Genomic DNA, 15,361 nt, shown 5'->3' with positions numbered 1-15,361 from the left:
GTTTGGGCGACAAGAAAGAGGGATGCCTCTTTCTTTCATGCAAGAGAAGGGAGGGGGCACACATCTTAGTGGGGTATGGGATTTTTCTATTGGGAATAGTATCCCAAAGCCAATCGTCAGTCTGTTGATGGTTGTGCTCATTTTTGTATATGTACATGAATTATAAATTAATAAAAATTATTTTGATATTTTTTATCACAAAATATTTCATCTTCTAATGAACTCCTATATTGTGGTGAAGTCCTTAGGACTATTTAGACTCGACAAAGGAGGATTTATCGTTTAGTCCTTAAATCTGTTTGCGATCAAATGATACGTTGTTACCAAGGACGACAATGTTTATCAAGCATAGGTCGTTGTGTGCCATATAGGTTGGTTATCCTCTTAACCAATGAGTGTGGAGACACTGGTATGGCATACAGGTGAGATGTAAGGGTACATCTGCACTGAACGTGACCGACTCCAGAGCTATTTCTGCTGTCAAAATTTGCTCCGATGGAATATGGGTATAAATATCCCTCCGACCTGAGACCACCACAGTGACTTGCAAGCAACTCACTGCACTTAGGCACTGGACTACCTAAATTTTTAATTCAGTGACGGAAGGCTGCTGGGTGTAGCCAAGTACTTGACTTGTCGGTGCGTGTGTCAAGATGGGATTGACCGCTCCAATTTATGAGCTGTGTACAGTCGTGTTTCAATTTAACAAAATCTTGGCTAGGGTAGTCATTGTGAGGAGTCACAGGACTATTTGAGTTGAGCACGATTCAGATGATCTGATCAGGGTTGACAGTTTAACCCTGAGTCATCCTAAACACAGAGGTCAAAAGGATGAATTATACAGTAACCATATTCACGTAGGTTCTGAGTGTTGCGATTGCGACCATTCGACCTATCCGATCGTCGGGTACCATTGCTAGATGATCACTTCGATTAGTACAGAAATTGATTCCTGTGCTACTGACTTAGGTTCGAACCTGCGGGGTCACACATATTAGAGGTTCTTATCTGATCTGATAGCTGATATAGAATCCTATATGTTTGGGACTCAGTGATAGAGAATCAGGATTCTCTGATCACGAGTTCCACACATTATGGGTACCAGGGTCAAGAGTCCCACTGGTTGGGATTTTTCGATCAGGTTTACATATCGATGAATTCTGATGCCTGATTGCCTATAGGATTTGAACTCAATATTTATGAGAGGTTTAATTCATGATTTGATCACTAATTAACTCAATTTGATTGAGTAATTATTTTTGGATCAAGTCCAATTGAAGTGGATTCAGTTGGGTTTGACCCGATTTGGTTAAGAGTTGACCTAATCGTCGAGATAGTTTGGTCCCTGATTTGATCAGGAGTTGGGCTTAGTCAATTTTTGATTTGATTAGGATTTTATTGAGCTTAATTAGGCCTAATTAAGTTGGGTTTAAATTAGTCTAATTGGACCTATCTTATTTGGTTCAATTAGGTTGGTTTAAATAATTAAACCACCTTGACCCAATCTCCATGCGCCACCTCACTTCCATTGCATCCATTTGGATTCATGAGAAGAAACTTCTCATGAATTTTTTTCTTATGCCAAGCCCTCTCCACGCCCCACTTTAATGTGCCAAATAGATGGATAAGGATGATTGGTTGGCCATTCAAATTCAAAATAAAGTTTGAATTTGAATGGGCAATCAATCTTTGCACCTTATCTCTTTTTTTACGTCCTATTTATTATATGAGAAAAGGTTTCTCATGAAATCATGCCATGCACAATTTAAGCCATGCCTCACGCCTTTAGTGGATAAGACGTTTGATGTTGTTATAAAAGGAGGATAAGAGTGGGGCGTGCAAGAAGAAGTTTTTTGGAGAAAAACTTTGGGTTGTGAGAAGTCTTGTGCATGAGAAGGAAGTCCATATCTTTCCAAGAGAAAAAGAAAGAAAAGTGGGTGCAAGTTTTCGATGAGTTTCCTAAAGTTTTAGCCTGGGGTTCGGAAAGTGAGAAAGTGAGCTACGAGTGTCGTGAGCCCACAAAATCTCAGGGAGATCTTCAACATCCTCTTAAGCACGTATGTTGATGATCCGGAGTATCTGAAGAATCAACAGACATCGATCGAAGGAGTTTGATCAGCATCCACCGTCAAAAGGGCTCTACAACGAGCTAGCACTCGTGAGGAGTCGATCAGATCGATAGCTTCGTGTGGATGATCCGTAGAGGCTAGACATGCTGTGTGACTGCATCATGATGATCAAACTCTTTCGATGGTAATCAGATTGCGGCGATCTATTACCCGCACAAAGGTATTGTGTTCTGAACACATTACAGTAAAGTGTTTACTGTTCGAATTTGAATTTTAAATTTAAATGAATGCATGCTATATATCATATTTAAATCCTAGTATAGGATAAATTTATATTAATTAATTAGATTAATAAATAATTTTTACTGTAAAATAGTGATTTTGAAAAAGTTTTAAAATTACCATTTTACCCTTGCACTGAATTTTCTCACAAATGGTATCAGAGCAGGTTCTTAGATATGATATATATATTTGCATGCGTAGATTAAGTTGTAATCTAAAAGTTTAAATTTAAAATTTAAAATTCAAAATTTAAAATTTAAATTTTGAAAGTTGTTCGAAATTCAAAATTCAAAAAAATTTGAAATTCAAAATTTGAAATTTGAAATTTAAAATTCAAAATTCAAAAATTTAAAATTTAAAATTTAAAATTTGAAATTTGAAATTTGGGTGAAAATTTAAATTTAAAATTCAAAATTTAAAATTCAAAATTTGAAATTCAAAAAAATTTGAAATTTGAAATTTGAAATTTGTTTGAAATTTGAAATTCAAAATTTAAAATTTGAAATTTAAAATTTAAAATTTAAATTTTGAAATTGGTATATTTAGATATACTTGATCCAAGCAGCAAGTGATCGAATTGGGTTGGTTGCCATGGCCGTCCGATCATAGGAGAAAAGAAGGGTTTAAAGGCCCTCTCCTTCCATTCGATGGGGTCTCCTATGGCGGTAGGGGTGCCGCTGCAATTATATCCCATGCAGATGAAGCAGCGAAAAGAATTAATTGTAAAGGTTCAATTGTAAAATTTATAATGAATGTATTAGATTAGATCTAAAGGAATATTCATGATTTATTTTGACTGAGTTATTTTCTGTTATGTAATTAGCAATAGGATTGCTATTTATGAAATGTGCTGATCTATTTGTGAAATGAGTCAACATATTTGGTGAACAGAAAATAAAACCTTTTAAATTTGAAAATTATTTTCGAAATGTCAAATCCTGACCCATCAGCCCAAATACTTAATTAAAAGAATTAAGTGTTGTCTAGTAGGTCTAGAATTATGAATTAAGACCTAAGACAATTGCATAAACTTGTGGGTCAATGGGTTAGATGGATTAGGTCCATAATTGGGTTAGACCTAAGGTTAGCTTAAAGAAATGGACTAAATTAGAGTAATTGGTCAAATCTAATCAAAAGTTAAATTAGATTAGGTCAAGGATACTCTAGACTCAACTCCAATAGTTGTAGTTGAATGGATCCATGTCTTTAACTAGACCAAGATGGACTTAATTTATGGCTATGTGGTGGAACCCTATTTAATAAGTTGATCAAATTAAAACTAATGAACCGATTGGTGTCTAAGGTAAGTTTGGCATTTTGACCAGTGGTTTTTAAGCGGGAGCTACTCGCAGTGATTCGATCTCTGACGAGTTAATGGCTTATCCCCACCACTGATCTCACTTATCTGGCCAACTTGGTGAATTAGGTTTTGATTAGATCACTTGGTGATTAGGGCTCACCCATGTCATTAGGTAAATTAGTTTGACTAATTTAGGTGCTCCTAATGCCAGCTTTAATTAAATCTTTTTTTTTTAATCTAACTTGGTGAAGTCAGTGGGAGGATTGAAATTGGCTAGATATTTTCTTCTCATCTATCCTTTAATAAAATATTCAAAAATTATTAGGTCCCTAAAAATGATTAAGTTATATTGATAACTAAGTCATAGCCTCCCATTAAGTGAGTGATAATGAGTCCAGTAGTTTAATAATGATTGGAGGCCCAAAGGCCTGGTGCTTATTGACTAATGGAATTATCATTCATAATATGATAATTTAGTTTGAGTCTTTCTAATGGTGGTCAGGTTGGCCGGCCAAAGTCGGGCATGATCATTTATTGGTCTGATTAACCAAATCAAATCATGTTAATGGTTGGACCTAATCAGATCTTTTCAGTGGAGGCCAAAGCCTACTGATTAGGTTCTAGGGCAAAATCAATTACTAGAAGTTGTTTAGAGAAACAACTGGTTATGAACCTACCCATAGATGCACATGGGTTGACCAACCAAAGTTGGGCTCGTGTGTAGTCTGTGTGGATTCTAATACCCACTAAGGAATTAAAGTAATTCCTCGAATTGGAGGTTGAGGCTATCAGTTCGTAAAAATACTGAGAGAAACTTTAGACTAAAGTCCAAGTCTTTAGTATTTATAATTTATGTACTAATAGAGGTCTGATTTTTCTTTATGCAGTTATGGCCACTACCCTATCCCTTCAATTATTATTAGATAATGACAAGCTCATGGGACCTAATTTCGATAGCTGGTATCGAAAATTAAAAATCGTCCTTGAGCATGAGCGGATCCTTTATGTAGTAACGGATCCGGCACCTGAGGAGCCAGCCCCGAACGTTAGAGGAACGATCCGAGACACTTATCAGAAGTGGCTCAACGATCGCTCCACCGTTCGGTGCATTATGCTGGCGGCAATGAATGATGAGTTCAGTCGCAGGTTCGAGAATACCCAGCCACAGGAGATGCTTCAAATGTTGAATGACACCTTTGGCATGCCTAACGATGTTGAAAGGCACAAAACTAGTTGTGCTATTTTCAATGCTCGGATGAGGGATGGAGCCTCAGTCACTGATCATGTATGGTACATGATCGAAATGATTGAGCTCCTAACTAAACTGGGCTTTTCCCTACATGAGCAGCTCGATAAGGATGCGATCCTTAATTCATTGCCCAAGCCCTTCCTCCCCTTCTTTACTCATTTTCGGATGACAAAGCCTGCAGTGAACTACCACAGTTTGTTGGGGTTGCTGTAGAACTTTGAGAAAGATCACCAGCTCCATAAAGAGTCGGTGAATATTGTGGGAGGGTCTTCTTCTGGTCGTCGACCCTTTAAGAAAGGGAAGAAGAAGAACAAGAAGAAGAAGAATAAGAAGGTATAGCTGCATGATGGGACATCTGCATAGGGTCAGACCAAGAAGCGCAAGCCCGACCAGAGCCAGGTGGAGTGCTTCTTTTGCAAGAAGCAAGGGCACTGGAAGAGGAACTATCCTCTATACATTGCTTCCCTGGACCCGAACAGGCCGAAGAAGAAGCAAGGTACTTATATGATAACACCTTGCAACTTTTCCATTTGTGATACTACTGCCTGGGTATTGGATACCGAAAGTCCTTATCATATTTGTAATTTGATGCAGGGTCTGCAGGTCAGTAGGAGATTTGATGAAGGCGAGAGATTCCTGAACGTTGGAGATGGAAGCAAAGTTCCAGTTCTAGCATTAAGAATCATGAACCTTGTAATCAATTCTCGAAAAATAATTCTGAGTGAATGTTACTATTGTCCAAGCTTTTTATTAAGTATTATTTCTGTAGGCCTTTTGGCCATGAACGGTTATCAATTTTTAATAAAAGAAAATATTTGCAATATCATTTTGAATGGTGTTACAATGTTTGTTGGACAACTTTATAATAAAATTTATATTCTATCATAACCTGTTAATGTGGTTCAAACCTCCGATAAATGCCCTAGAATAGATAATGTGTCAGAAGTCTACCTTTAGCACTGTAGGCTAGGTTATATCAATAAGAACAGGATAAATAGGTTGGCTTAAGAAGGAATTCTTGAAGTAGGTGATTGTGAATCACTTCCAACCTGTGAGTCCTGTCTTCTTGGTAAAATGACCAAATCACCTTTTACTGAAAAAGGTGAGCAAGCCAGTGAACTCTTGGGTTTGGTACATTCTGATGTATGTGGACCCATGAGCTCAAGTGCAAGAGGTGGATATTTCTACTTCATAACCTTCACAGACGACCTATCGAGGTATGGGTATGTCTATTTAATGAAGCATAAATCAGAGTCATTTGAAATGTTTAAACTATTCCAAAATGAGGTAGAAAAATAAACTGGAATGTGCATTAAAACTCTTCGATCTGATCGAGGAGGTGAATACCTTTTCAATGATTTTCTGACATATCTTGGAGGGAATGAGATTCTTTCTCAGTGGACTCCTCCTGGAACACCACAACATAATGGTGTATCTGAAAGGAGGAATCGGATCTTGTTGAACATGGTTCGATCCATGATGGGGTTTGCTGGTCTGCCGATCTTTCTCTGGGGATATGTGCTCGAATCAGCTTGTTACCTTCTGTTGGTGCAAAAATCCGCTCGCGCCGGAGAAGCTGGAGTCGAGGGAGTCGCAGTCGCCGTCGGGACCTGCAAAAGAAGTCTAAACCGGAGGTGGGGTTGCTCCGGCAAGACCCTCCGACGCTCAAGTCAGTTCTCTGCCTCAACAAAAATGAAGTGCTCGAACAAAAATTTTAGCAGAGTTTTGGGATAGAAAAATAGAGCTTATAGAATAACGTATCTGGGGTCGCCTTTTATAGGCGAAAAGGGGGCAGTAGACTGATAGTGACATCTGTAACCGTCTGGCAGTGGACTGCCCGGAGTCAGGCGGAGTTTGTTGCAAAGAGTAGTGGAGTGGGATCCTGGCCACCGTCGAAACGTGACACGTGGAGTCTGTTGCGGGTAGTGGAACGGTGCCTGTTGTCGCGACTTGCCAGGAGGTGGGAGGAATCGCGTGGTATCCGTCGCAGGGAGTGGAGCGTGGTCATTATAGCGATCTGCCAGGGAGTGATGGAGCCATGTGAAATCTGTCGCAGGAGGTGGAGCAGTATCGTGGTCGTTGCTGCGGCCCACCATCGGGCCCAGGCCTGTTGGTCGAAGTTCGGCTGGAGTGTTTGGCGGAGAGAGGTGGCTGGCCACCTGTCTGAGAGGAGCTCGGAGTCTGGCTCCCGTAGGAGTCCGAATGAAATCTTCTTTCAATCGGAGTTGGGAATGAAGCCCGGCTTTTGTGGGAATATGGGCAGAGTCCACCTGTAATTGGCATCGGGGGCGAAGTCCGGCTTCCGCGGGAGTCCGGATGAAGTCTTCCTGTGGCCGGAGTCGGAGACGAGGTCCGGCTCCCGTAGGAGTCCGGGCGAAGTCTTCCTGCAATTAAAGTCAGGGGCGAAGTCCGGCTCCCTTAGGAGTCCGGACGAAGCTTACCAGCAGTCGAGGATGAGGATGAAGCCCGACTCTCGTGGGAGTTCGGGCGAAGCCTTCCAACCGTTGAGGTTGGGGACGAAGTCCGGCTCCTGTAGGAGTCTGGGCGAAGCCTTCCAGCCATTGAGGTTGGGGATGAAGTCCGGCTCCCGTAGGAGTCCGGACGGAGTCTATCTGCAATCAAAGTCAGGGATGAAGTCTGGCTCCCTTAGGAGTCCGGACGAAATTTACCAGTAGTCAAGGTCGGGGATGAAGTCCGGCTCCCGTAGGAGTCCGGACGGAGTTTCCCCGTGACCGGAGTCGGAGGCAAGATCCGGCTCCCGTAGGAGTCCGGTTGAAGTCTTTCTGTAGCTGGAGTTGGGGACGAGATCCGGCTCCCGTAGGAGTTCTGTCAAAGTCTACCTGCAATCAAAGTCAGGGATGAAGTCCGACTCCCTTAGGAGTCCGGACAAAATTTACCAGTAGTCAAAGTCGGGGACGAAGTCCGGCTCTCGTAAGAGTCCGGACGGAGTTTCCCCGTGGCCGGAGTCGGAGGCGAGATCCGGCTCCCGTAGGAGTCCGGTTGAAGTCTTCTTGTAGCTGGAGTTGGGGACGAGATCCGGCTCCCGTAGAAGTTCGGTCGAAGTCTACCTGCAATTAAAGTCAGGGGTGAAGTCTGGCTCCCTTAGGAGTCCGGATGAAGCTTACCAGCAGTCGAGGTTGAGGACGAAGTCCGGCTCCCGTAGGAGTCCGGGTGAAGCCTTCCAGCCGTTGAGGTTAGGGATGGAGTCCGACTCCCGTAGGAGTCCGGACTAAGTCTGCTTGTAGCTGGAGTTGGAGACGAGATTCGGCTCCCGTAGGAGTCCGGTAGTTGTAGAAATCTGCCGTTAGTGAAGTTCGACTGTTGGTGAGGTCTGAGGCAGTTCGGAGAGGTACCATCTGCAGTCGAAAGCCGGATGAGTCTTGTGAGGATCAATCCTGCTGTAAACTTCGACTGAGGGTATTTTATACCCAACACCAGTCCCCCTACTTTCGCGTTCCAATTTTGAATGAAGGAAGTACAGAGAAATTTTCGCAGCCGATGTTAACCCCTTGAATCCTGTGCGCGACCGCCCCCAGATATTTTGGCATTAAATACGCGCGTGCTGGAGTTTTTTTGAATCGGGGCGGTTCGAAGGAACCCTTCGGAATCTCCACTGGCACGCTGGCCTAGATACGGCGTAATAATGGCTCCGTTAGCTGTCAGCCGCTTTTAGCCGTCTGTCGAGGTGAGTGGGACACGTGTCGAGCGTGGGTCGACCTGGGGGGATTCGCGATCATTATGGCACCGGATCCTAGGGTCTATTTAAACCCGCCTTTCCGCCTGAAAGTTCTATCGGTATCCACCTTTTCTTCGAGAGCCCTGACCTCCCTTGGCATCTTCCTTGGCCTTAGGCATCTTTCGAGTCATCCCTGTCCTCGCCCTTTTGCATCCTCCAGAGCGATCTAGGTTAGTCCCAGAACCTTCGTTTTTCTTCTTGCCACCTAGGGGGCCTTTTCTCCTGTCGTATTCCTCCGATTTGGTCTCCCGCAACCTCTCATCCTTTGTCCCATCCGATTTCTCTGGGATCTTTAGGGCTTTCGTCTGAAGTCGTTCGAAATATCTTCCAGCATCTCTGCCTCTAGCGGTTCAGGGAGTTCTTCCACCTCAGCCCCCCAGGACCCCCATTCTGTAGACGAACCCACATCTGGGACTGGGCTTCGCCCAGTTTTTACGCCGAGCACCATTTTCTGCTCCCTGACTCCGGATGAACTCCTGTTGATAAGGGTTCAGTACGGAGTTCCTCCGGAGTACGACCTGGAGCTTCCTGGCCCCTCCGACCGGGCTAGCACTCCCCCACCCGATCATTTTTGCCTGTATCAGGAGGCGTTCCGTGCCGGACTCTGGCTTCCTCTTCCGTCCTTTGTTGTTGCCCTTTTTCGCTTCTTAGATATCTCTTTGGCTTCAGTGGCTCCGAATTCCTTTAGGTTTTTGATAGGGTTTTTTTTCCTTTGCCATGTAGTTGAAGTTCAGCCATCCCTTTCTTTGTTTAGGCATTTTTACACTTTCAAGCGTCACCCTTCGGTGAAGGACTGGTGGTATTTCTTCCCCCAGTTTGGCAAAAAGGGGTTACTGAAAGGTGCTCCCTCTTCAATCCACAACTGGAAGGGGAAATACCTCTTCGTCCACTGCCCGACCCTGAGGCTGGGCCTGCCCCCTTGGGGCTCTCTGAGGGACTCTGTCCGTCGGGCTCCCAGCCTGGGAGAGGACGACCTTCAGGCTGCCCGGAAGCTTCTTGACTATTCCGCTCCTTTCCTTCCCAACCTTCTGAGGGAGCAATTTTTGTTCAACATTGGCTTGAGCCCCCAAGATCCTGCGAGTATTCCATCTTTTCTCATCTCTTCATTTCCTCCGTCCTCCTTCTTTCTCTTTTCTTTTCTTCTTCTTCTTCTTCTCTCCTTTTTTTTTTGCGTGCCACTTCTTCCTTTTTTACCCTATCACTGATTTTCAATTTTTTTTTTTTTTTAGGAATGGACGTCGAAGCAGCACGGATGCTCGCCAGGGGCCTCAAGGCCCATAAAAGAAAAGGTGCCGTGGCCTCCGGATCAGCAAAGAAGGCCAGAGTGGAGGAGACGAACTCGACTGTGCCTGCCCAGGCGGCTCCCGCGATCGACATTCCTTCGGACACCGAACCACCGGCCCCCCGGGCCTCTTCAAGGAGCCCGCCGACTGGGGCTCCCATTTCGGGGGTCCGTTCCATGGAGGCATCCGGAGTCGAGAGGGGGATGAGAAGGAAGTCGGTGGCCCACAGGGGGAGTAGCCGCCGAGCCGCCGTTGAAGAGTCCCTCTGTTCCGAAGAAGGACTGGAGAACCCCTTCAATGATAGGGACTTGATCAAGCGGCTGATCAACGGCTGCATTCTGCCTGAAGTCGTCGAGAGGATCGACCGCACTGATCCTGAGCAGCGGGTTTGGGATTCCTTAGGGTCCTTTCTTGAGGTAAACAAATCTTCATTTAATTGACTTTTCGATCCCTGCTCTGATCCCCTAGCCGCCCTTGCAGATTGGGCACTAGCTCCTTGCCAACATCGAGGTGACGAACCAGGCGAGGAGGAATGCCATCCAAGCGGAGGAGCATCGTCGGACCAAAATCGCCCGTCTCGAAGAGAAGGCAGCCGAGGTAATCGCCCTCCAAGAGGCCCTGGAAAGAGAGAAATAGGCCCGGGAGGAAGAGAAGCAAACCTCGAAGGAGACGGTGAGAAAGGCGGAGGCCGAGGTCGTCAATTTGGCTGAGCAGATTTCAGTCCTGGTCTCGGAGGCCAGGGTTCTTGCGGTAGAGGAGTTCAAGGCCTCCGTGGAGATGAGGGACCTGAATGTCCTATTCGGCCAGGAAGCATTCATCAAGGGGTTCGAGCTCTGCCAGGAGAAGGTGGCCAGGAAATTTTCGAAGCTTGACCTCAGCTTCCTGGGTGAGGAGTCTGAAGATGAGGTCGGTCCCTCTCCTGCTGCCGTAGCCCCCCTTCCAAGGACACCGAGCTCCCCCACCCCTACTACAGAGGTCTAAGACCTCCGACCTTGTATTTTTCTTTTACTGCAATTTTTTCTTTTTGTCTTTAAGAAACATTCAATCAATAAAATTGAATTTCTTATAGTGGATGGCTTCTTCTTTCTTCCTTTCCCCTTTCTACTTTTCTTTCTGTGATGAGACGCGCCTTGATGATTTTATCTCCCGATGGCAGTGCCCTGCCGAAGCACTTCCCCTGCCCTTGGGGATCCCGCTGAAGTCCACGATCCGACGACTGAGGAAGGAAGTTCTTCACTTGACAAAAGGGGCGAAGAAGATGGAAGGTGAGCTTCGCAGGTTGAGAGAGGGTCACTCTGAAGCCACCACGGAGGCCACCCACTTTCAAAATCTCCACGTGAAGGGGATCATGGAGTACAGTCGGAGGAAGGCGGACTTCGTGAAGGAGCTTGAGGAATACAAGAAGAGTGCCAGCGATCGAATTTGGGCTCAAGCTGCCAAGATCAGTGCTCTCAGGGTGGAATTGTCGGCTGCGAAGGAGAGGATCGGCCAGCTGGAGGAAAGTTCATCCCGACTCTTGGCTCGGGCCGACGGCGACCAGGAGTGGTCGAAGAAGGTCTCCGACCTTCAACAGCAGCTTCAAGATGCCGAGGTGAGCTATGACGTGCATCGGGCCGGCTGGCGCAGGCAGGTGGATGAATACAAAGGGAGACTCAGGGTGGCGACCGACGAAGTCGCCCGTCTTCAAAGGCAGTTGGCTGACAGGGCTCAGCTCGCTTCCTCTCGGGACTCCAATGAACTCCAATCCCTAAGAAGAACTGCAGAAGGGCTTTCTGTCACCCTTAGGGAGGGGAAGGCCGAGCTGCAGCAGTTGAAGATCCAGCTGGTGTGTGAGCAGCAGGCCGTCAAGGATGCTGAGGCAGAATCTGAGGTCCTGAGGAAGAGGCATCGAGAGCCAGAGAATGAAAGCCAGCAACTCCGTCGGGCGCTCCAGGATGCGCTGCTGAAAAAGGGAGAGCTTGTCCACGTATTGTGTTGAATCATCGCCCGTCGAACTTCTTTCATCTTTTGACTTGTCCGACTTTGACGTCGCTTGGCGGTGTCCAGCTGTCGCTACGCTGACTTGCTTTTTTTGTCGTCCATGGCCGTAGGCTCGAGCTTGATGGTCCGAACTCCGCATTACCTCGAAGGTGTCGCTGCTTTTTTGACCTGTGTCGAGAGCCTTCTTAGAGGCCGGGGATGTTTGGTAGGAACTTTCCGTCTTTGTTGAGGCTAGGCTCCTTAGATCTTTGGTGTGGTTTATTTTTTATCTGTTGCCGGCGTTATTCGTTGCTTTCCTTTTTAGTTTTCCTCCTCTCTTCAAGTGAGGATCCTCCCCTTGCTTTTTGAGGGGTCACGTAGAAGTGTTGAGGTGCCATTGAGGGAACTTTTCTCTTTACCCAATTTTGTTGGGCGGTCGAGTTTTTGTCATCATCGGGATGAGGTTCTCCTTCTATTCTTGACATAGTCGATCTCAGCTTTGGTTAGGACGAGGTTCTCATCCTGTCCCCAACGGGGCCGTGGAGGCACATAAAGGTCGTTGCAAGGGCCTCTCCCCCACCCGGTCTAAAAGAATCGGGCCTTCGACTTTGCTCATGTTAGGATGAGGTTCTCCTCCTATCCCTAACAAGGCTGTGGGGGTGCATGTGGGTGCTGTTCGCCCTCTCCCCCATCTGGTCTAAGAGGAATCGGGCCTTCGACTTTGCTCATGTTAGGGCGAGGTTCTTCTCCTGTCCCTAACAAGGCTGTGGGGGCGCATGTGGGCGCTGTTCGGCCTCTCTCCCCATCCGATCTAAAAGAACCGGGCCTTTGACTTTGCTCATGTCAGGACGAGGTTCTCCTCCTGTCCCTAGCATGGCTGTGGGGGCACATTAGGGTGTTATAGGGCCTCTCCCCCCATCAGATCTAAAAGAACCGGGCCTTTGACTTTGCTCATGTTAGGGCGAGGTTCTCCTCCTGTCTCTAACATGGTTCAGGGGGCGTTCGAGAGCCGTTAAACGGGCCTTCCCCTGATCCGATCTTACAATAATCGGACTTTCATTTGGCTCATGTTAGGATGAGGTTCCCCTCCTGTTCCTAACATGACCTTATGTTAATTGTTCGAAGGGGTCATCCCCAATCATGACAGATCCATGCCAAAAGGGAAAGACATGCAAAGTTCGAAAGAAATTTAGATTCAGAGCAAAGTCGTGAGCAGTACATTTATAGGTTCCTCGAGTTCCGCGGTCATGGAAGGTCTGCCCCTCCTTGAGGCCCTTCGGTGATGGAGTCGATGGTTCCGATTGGAGGCCGATCTCTGGGCTGCTCCTCCCTCCTTGGTGGTTCGGGTTGCGGTAGGGCCCTTGGCCGATCTTTTCTACCCTCAGACCGACGTCGAATGAACCTATCGAGTCGACCTCGCCGGATGAGATCCTCGATCTCATCTCGAAGTTGGATGCATTCCTCCGTGTCGTGGCTGTGGTCGCGATGGTAGAGATGGAACTTGTTGGGATTGCACTTTCTGGGGTGTGTGCGCATCCTCTCAGGCCTGGAGAGCTGCTCCCTGACCTCCATCAGTACCTAGGTCTTCGAGGCATTGAGGGGGGCGTAGTTGCAGAATCTTCTCGATGGAGAACTCCACCGAACCCCGCGATCTGAACTTCTCTACCTACGTACCCGGGGCAGAGTTTGGACACGCTTGTGCCCAGGAGGGGATCGAGAACGTGGCCGAGCTTCTCTCGGCCCTTTTTCGACTGCGGGCTTACCCGAGTCTCCCGCCTGCCGTTCTCTCGCAGTCTCCTCATCCTTCATTTTGAAGGCTTCTTTTGCTCGGGCGTACCCTTCAGCCCGAGCCAACAGATCAGCAAAATTTCTGGGGTACTTCTTCTCCAGCGAGAACAAAAGGTCGTTCTTCTAAAGGCCGCCATTCAGAGCGGCCATTGCTACTGACTGATCCAAGTTTCGGACCTCCAGCACAGCGACATTGAAGCGGTTGATGTAGGCTCGAATGGACTCCCCCTCCCTCTGCTTGATATTGATGAGGGACTCCGAACCCTTCCGGAGGCGCCGGCTACTGACAAAATGGGCCACAAATTGGTGGCTCATTTGATCGAAGGAAAAGATGGTACCCGACTTCAGCATCGAGTACCAGTTTCTCGCCGCTCCCTTCAAGGTGGATGGGAAGGCTCGGCATAGAATGGCATCGGGTGTGCCATGAAGCAGCATCATTGTCCGGAAGGCCTCCAGATGATCAACCGGATCTGAAGTCCCGTCGTAGCTTTTGAACTGGGGGAGTTTGAAGTTCGGCGGGATGGGTTCCTGCATGATCATTTGAGAAAAGGGAGGGTCAGTGCAAATATCGTCACCATAAGCGGGGGGTGCGTGGCGGAGTTCTTCGATCCGTCGGTTCATCTCCTGGAGCCTCCGGTCTAGGAAATCCTCTCAACTACGGGTCTCGAGGGTCCTCTGGCAGAATGGGGGTAGAGGTCTTCCAGGGGTGGAGTCGTGGTCGGACTGGGGGCTTTCCACCCTTGGATTTGTCTTTTCGGGAAAGACTGGGTGGCTGGCCCAGGTGGCGCATCCCGCCGTCGGGTTTTGGAGTTCCGACGATGCTCTTTCCGGCCGCACCGATGCCTGCGGCTGCTGCTGCTGTTGTATGGGCTGCACAGCTTCAGTTAGGCCTCTGACCTGCTGCACCAGGAGGTCAAATTGCTCCGTGCCAACCGCCATCATCGGAGGAGGAGGCAGAGGCTGGGAGACTGGAGGTGAGGTCGGAGCCTGTGATCTGGCCGCGGAGGCCGTAGATCGCTGTGTGGATGCCCTGCGGGGAGGCATCGGGCGAAGATCAGGTGGGAGAAGGAGGAGTGGATGTCGGAGAAGATGACTAGAGGTGGTCCCATTGAGCGCTCCTTTAAGAACAAGGGTACTGCGAAGGTTCGCCGCCCTCCTTCTAGCGCCAATCCTGTTGGTGCAAAAATCCGCTCACGCCGGAGAAGCTGGAGTCGAGGGAGTCGCGGTTGCCGTCGGGACCTGCAAAAGAAGTCTAAACCGGAGGTGGGGTTGCTCCGACAAGACCCTCCGATGCTCAAGTCAGTTCTCTGCCTCAACAAGAATGGAGTGCTCGAACGAAAATTTTAGCAGAGTTTTGGGATAGAAAAATAGAGCTTATAGAATAACGTATCTCGGGTCCCCTTTTATAGGCGAAAAGGGGGCAGTAGACTGATAGTGACATCTGTAACCATCTGGCAGTGGACTGCCCAGAGTCAGGCAGAGTTTGTTGCAAAGAGTAGTGGAGTGGGATCGTGACCACTGCCAAAACGTGACACATGGAGTCTGTTGCGGGTAGTGGAATGGCGCCCATTGTCGCGACTTGCCAGGAGGTGGGAGGATTCGCACGGTATCTGTCGCAGGGAGTGGAGCAGAATCGTGGTCATTATAACGATCTGCCAGGGAGTGATGGAGCCGCGCAGAATCTGTCGCAGGAGG

Source organism: Elaeis guineensis, chromosome 5 (genome assembly GCF_000442705.2).
Source record: "Elaeis guineensis isolate ETL-2024a chromosome 5, EG11, whole genome shotgun sequence".
Taxonomy (NCBI): domain Eukaryota; kingdom Viridiplantae; phylum Streptophyta; class Magnoliopsida; order Arecales; family Arecaceae; genus Elaeis; species Elaeis guineensis.
Note: the sequence above shows the minus strand (reverse complement) of the source record.